Source organism: Triticum dicoccoides, chromosome 2B (genome assembly GCF_002162155.2).
Source record: "Triticum dicoccoides isolate Atlit2015 ecotype Zavitan chromosome 2B, WEW_v2.0, whole genome shotgun sequence".
NCBI classification, from domain to species: Eukaryota; Viridiplantae; Streptophyta; class Magnoliopsida; order Poales; family Poaceae; genus Triticum; species Triticum dicoccoides.
In genome coordinates, this window is record NC_041383.1 from 808,346,712 (window position 1) to 808,352,997 (window position 6,286).

The following is a 6,286-nucleotide window of genomic DNA, read 5'->3' on the forward strand; positions in this document are numbered from 1 at the left end:
GATCTACCATGAGATCGTAGAGGCTAAACCTAAGAGCTAGCCTATGATGGTATGATTGTAAATGTGATCGGCCTTCTAAGGACCATCCTCTCCGGTTTATATAGACACTGGAGAGCTAGGGTTTACATGGAGTCGGTTACAAGGAAGGAAACATAATATCCAGATTGCCAAGCTTGTCTTCCACGCAAAGGAGAGTCCCCTCCGAACACGAGCCGAAGTCTTGAGTCTTGTATCTTGACGCTTCTATAGTCCGAACGATGAATGTAGTCCGACTGTCCGGATACCCCCTTATCCAGGACTCCCTCAGTAGCCCCTGAACCAGGCTTCAATGACAATGAGTCCGGCGTGCAGTCTTGTCTTCGGCATTGCAAGGCGGGTTCCTTCTCCGAATACTCCAATGTTCCCATCATGACGAACAGTGTCCGACATCTTCATCAATGTTGTACTCCTCGGCTTCAGTGCTTCAATAATGACCATTTCCACGTGTCGAGCGAATGCGAGGAGTCAAGGCGTTTTTGCATTTGCCACCCTCGGTCCTTTGGGCTAACCGTCTATTGAAGAGACGGGGATTCCCGGATCCAAACCTCACTCTCCCTCCTCGAGCAAGCATCCAACAGAGCGCCCAGAAAAAACCACCCCAACATGGCCGGTCGTTGCAGCTCTTCTGCTCGCTCCCCTTGCCCAAAGCCGGGGGACTGGGGAGAGTGTTCAGTTTCCCATAGCCATTTGGTAAAGTTACAAACCCAAGGGCTTCTCCCGCCGGTGTTCATGGTCCCTGTCCGAGCCGGAGTGGCCACCTATAACGACGGAGAACAAGCGGAGAGATCCCCCAATCCATCTCCAGAGGAGCGGGTATGCTTAATTCCGCATGTGTTAAGGGGCATCAGGTTTCCTATTCACCTGTTCCTTCGCAGCCTTCTGGAGTTCTACGGCCTCCAGTTGCACAACTTTACCCCGGCCTCCTTACTGCATATAGCAGGGTACGTCGCCCTTTGCGAGCTATTTCTAGGCTGCGAGGCTCATTTCGGACTATGGAAGAAGCTGTTCTGCCTTGTCCCCCGCAACCAGGGAGAATCCCTATGTCAAGTGTGCGGGGCCGAAATATGGCGTATCCTGAGACCGGATACCTATCCGGTACTCCCAAGAAGGCGCCAGCTAACTGGACTTCAGAGTGGTTTTATATCGACGACGCTCCCCTTCCGGATCCAGTTCGGACAGGACTCCCCAAATTCAGTAACACCCTGCCGAGGGCACGTCTAAGCTGGCGCCCCCACGGTCCCCAAGAAGAGGATTCCAGGGAAGTACATTTCCTGATGAGTAGGATAAAGTTACTGGCCAAATTCGGACTGATGATAGTCGACGTGATGGCAATATGCATAATGCGGGGAGTGCAACCGCTTCAATACCGGAGCAATCCCATGTGGCACTACAACGGGAGAGACGATGCCACCCGCTGTGGCAGTAAGGGTCCGGACTCCCCTGCCGCACTAGCAAGGATACTGTCTGACCTGTACAAAGGAGAAGAGGAAGAATTCCTTCGTATCAAACCGCGAGACGGATTCTCCATGTACAACCCCCCAAACTGGGTAAGTCGTCATTTATTTTATCACTTCACTTATTGTGACGTACTTTGCTAAAGTTATCTGCATCTTCTGAGCAGGAACTAAGGAGGGACGTGGAAGGAATCTCCAGCCCTTCCTCGCAGCCAGAGGACCCCGAAAGGGCCCTCGATCCGGGACTCAAAGAAGACCCAGATGCGGCCATGGAGCTTGTCGACAGGATATTTTATCGAGCGAGCCGTGACGGTGCCCCGGTAGCTATCGTAGCTGATTATCCCGGACTGTAACCTTCATCCCGCGTAAGCCAAGCCAAAAACTCGATCCTCCAAAGAGGATTCTTTCCTGGTGTCACACCTTATCCTTGACATGTCACGCTTTTTTAGAAGCGACGTTCGGAGCGCAGGGCCGAGCCCCTAGGGACCCGTCAGCCACAGGTGTCCGGATCGGGTAGGCTCAAGAGGAAGGCGATTAGAACCGACATGCCTCTACAGAGGTAAGAAAACAACTTGTCCTGTAATTCGTTGTCGTTTGAAGTGTAACAGTGCCCCTTGTACATCTTGGCAGGAAGAGGAATATCCGAACAGTATCCGGAGATCCTGCCAACCACGCCTCCACCAATCGGGCTCCAGGACCAACTCTAAGAGCGGAGGCGGACGTAGGGCCGACGCCACGTAGTCCTCCGACAGAGGACGCAGACATGCTCTCTGCCACAAATTCGGAGGTAGAGAGCGCCATGCATCATCAGCGTCGACGGGCCGTGCTTCGCAACAACATCTTTTCCGAAGAGGCATTTAATGCCTTCAATTCAGGAGACGCATACATCCGAGCTGCTCAAAGCGGACTCGCTCGGGCGACAGTCCAGTATACCAAAGATATACGGGTAAGAAAGCTTGATTAGCATATATATATACACTACAAAAAAAGACACATCCGTGACATTTTGGGTCGAACGAATTTTTTTTCTGTCATACATATGACACTTCTATGATGATAATTGTGACAAAACCCGGTATCATCATAGATGTGGTGGGCTCCTACTTCTATGACAAAAAATCATGACAGAAAATGGGCTTTTCATCCTGGGCGGGCCGGAGACGCAGCTGCATGACATTCTTTGGGCCATCCATGATGGCAAAAACCGTGGTAGAAGCGAGGGGGAGGAAAATTTCGGGGAGTTGCCGGTTACGGTGGGAGGTCGGGGGGCCGAGCGATCCACGTTTCTCTCATACATGTACGCGTGTGTGTGTGTGAGGCGTTGGCTCTAACTGAACCCGAGCGAGGCGTTGGGCTCTAACTGAACCCGAGCGATTGCACTGTAGGCTACGCGTTACTGAACCCGAGCGATCGATCGATGGCTGTTAACTGAACCCGATGGAGCGATTCCTTCGCTACTGCTGCTAACTGAAGCCAATCGATTGGATGAACAGTGAGTGTTGCAGGGGGGGTGGATGAACAGTGAGCGGTGGCGTTGCCTCTGGATGAACAGGACCCCGTGGTGTGGAGGGCTGGCTGAACAGTAGACGGTGGAGGGGTGGCTGCGGAGGGGTGGTTGAACAGGACCCCGTGGTGTGGAGGGTTGGATGAACAGTAGACGGTGGAGGGCTGGATGAACAGTAGATGGTGGAGGGGTGGTTGAGCAGTAGCCGGTGGAGTAGCGCACGGTGGAGGCTGGATGAACAGGAGCCCGTGGAGGCTGGAGGAGGTCGACGATAGCCCGTGGAGGCTGGAGGAGGTCAACGGTGGAGATGAACAATATCCCGTGGAGTCCTGTTTTGCGGTACGCCACACCCCTCCCGATGAACAGGACCCCCGTTTCGACCGTAGCGCTCCAACACAAGTCCGTTTCGTCCGTTTTGCGGTACGGCACACCCCTCCCGATCAACAGGACCCCCGTTTCGACCGTAGCGCTCCAACACAAGTCCGTTTTGTCCGTTTTGTGGTACGCCACACCCCTCCCGATGAACAGGACCCCCGTTTCGACCGTAGGAGGTCCGTTTCCTCCGTTTTGCCGTACACCACACCCCTCCCGATCAATAGGACCCTGTTCCGAACGTGGCCGGTCAAACACAAGGCCGCTTCCTCCGTTCTGCGGTACGCCAGGCCTTGTTTCCATCGCCTGTTCCATTCAAGCCGGTTGGCTCCCATGCGTTCTGTTGCCTCCCAATGAACACGACGCATTCCGTTGCCTCCCCATGAACACGACGACGACTTTGTTTCTCCGTTCCGACCCAGCCATATACATATGCGCGAGTAGGCGTTCGAGACCCTGCACGTATGTACGTTGAAAGTGCAACTATCCCTAGGTGGTTTTGGTAATTCATAACAACATATAGCTCATTGATCTAATGCTATTCCAAGACTATTATTTCAGGAAAGCTCAATGAATGGCATGGCATGGATGATGAAAGTGGATCCCTCAAAATACTAAGGACAAAGGATTGGCTCAAGCTCAAAAGCTCAAGACTCTTCATTTTACATTTTAGTGAACCAAGATCACATTGAGTCTATAGGAAAAGCCAATACTATCAAGAAGGGATGAGGTGTTGCTTAATGAGCCTCTTGCTTCATGTGCTTAGTGATATGCTCCAAAACCCTCAACTACTTTCCCACATCCACAAATGACCTAAACCTAAAGCCAAAATCGGTCACACCGATTCTTCCTATCCGGCGCCACCGATTCCAAAAGTCATAGCCACTGCCACAAACCCTAAGCAAATCGGTCTTGCCGATAGGGATCTCGGTCTCACCAAGATGGGGTTGTAATCTCTCTGTTTCCCTTCGTAACGTTTCGGTCTAACCGAAATGAGCGATCGGTCCCACCGAGATTGCAATGTAAACTCTCTGTTTCCATTTTGTAACATTTCGGTCTCACCGAAAAGAGCAAATCGGTCCCACCGAGTTTACCTGACCAACTCTCTGTAAAGCTTATTACCAAATCGGTCTCACCGAGTTTGTGTAATCGGTCTCACCGAGATTACGTTATGCCCTAACCCTAACCGAATCGGTCTCACCGAGATGCATGCCAGTCCCACCGAAAATCACTAACGGTCACTAGGTTTACTAAATTGGTCCGACCGAGTTTAACAATTTGGTCCCACCGAGTTTGGTAAATTGTGTGTAATGGTTAGATTTTGTGTGGAGGCTATATATACCCTTCCACATCCTCTTCATTCGTGGAGACAGCCATCAGAACGAACCTACACTTCCAACTTACCATTTCTGAGAGAGAACCACCTACTCATGTGTTGAGGCCAAGATATTCCATTCCTATCATATGAATCTTGATCTCTAGCCTTCCCCAAGTTGCTTTCCACTCAAATCTTCTTTCCACCAGATCCAAAACCTATGAGAGAGAGTTGAGTGTTGGGGAGACTATCATTTGAAGCACAAGAGCAAGGAGTTCATCATCAATGCACCATTTGTTACTTCTTGGAGAGTGGTGTCTCCTAGATTGGCTAGGTGTCACTTGGGAGCCTCCGACAAGATTGTGGAGTTGAACCAAGGAGTTTGTAAGGGCAAGGAGATCGCCTACTTTGTGAAGATCTACCGCTAGTGAGGCAAGTCCTTCGTGGGCGACGGCCATGGAGGGATAGACAAGGTTGCTTCTTCGTGGACCCTTCATGGGTGGAGCCCTCCGTGGACTCACGCAGCCGTTACCCTTCGTGGGTTGAAGTCTCCATCAACGTGGATGTACGATAGCACCACCTATCAGAACCACGCCAAAAACATCCGTGTCTCCAATTGTGTTTGAATCCTCCAAACCCTTCCCTTTACTTTCTTGCAAGTTGCATGCTTTAATTTATGCTGCCTATACACTCTTTGCATGCTTGCTTGAATTGTGTGATGATTGCTTGACTTATCCTAAAATAGCTAAAATCTGCCAAACTCTAAAATTGGGAAAAGGCTAAGTTTTTATTGGTCAAGTAGTCTAATCACCCCCCCTCTAGACATACTTCAAGGTCCTACAAGTGGTATCAGAGCCTTGGTCTCCATTTTCTTTGATTTCCATAGCTTTTGGTGGTCATAGCCTTGGATTCACAACCTAGGAGAGTATGGCGTCTAGCGAGGGAAATTATCACCGTAGAGGTCCTTACTTTGATGGTACTAATTTTGCTAGTTGGAAGCATAAGATGAAAATGCATATTCTTGGACATAACCTCGCCGTTTGGGCAATTATTTGTATTGGCTTGCAAGGTGAATTCTTCGATGGGAGAGAACCGAATCGTGAAGCTAATGCGGAAGAATTGAAGATGCTGCAATACAACGCTCAAGCATGTGACACCATCTTCAACGGATTGTGCCCCGAAGAATTCAACAAAATCAGCCATCTTGAGAATGCAAAGGAAATTTGGGATACTTTGATTGATATGCATGAAGGTACCGAGTCCGTCAAGGAATCCAAGTTGGATGTGCTCCAAAGTTAGCTTGACAAGTTCAAAATGAAGGATGGTGAAGGTGTCGCTGAAATGTACTCTAGGCTTGCTCTTATCACAAATGAGATTGCCGGCTTAGGGAGTGAAGAGATGACCGACAAATTCATCATCAAGAAAATCCTAAGAGCATTGGATGGAAAGTATGATACCGTGTGCACATTGATCCAGATGATGCCAAACTACAAAGATCTCAAGCCAACGGAAGTCATTGGAAGGATTGTTGCTCATGAGATGTCACTCAAGGATAAGGAGGAACTTCACAACAAGTCAAGTGGAGCTTACAAAGCCTCAAGT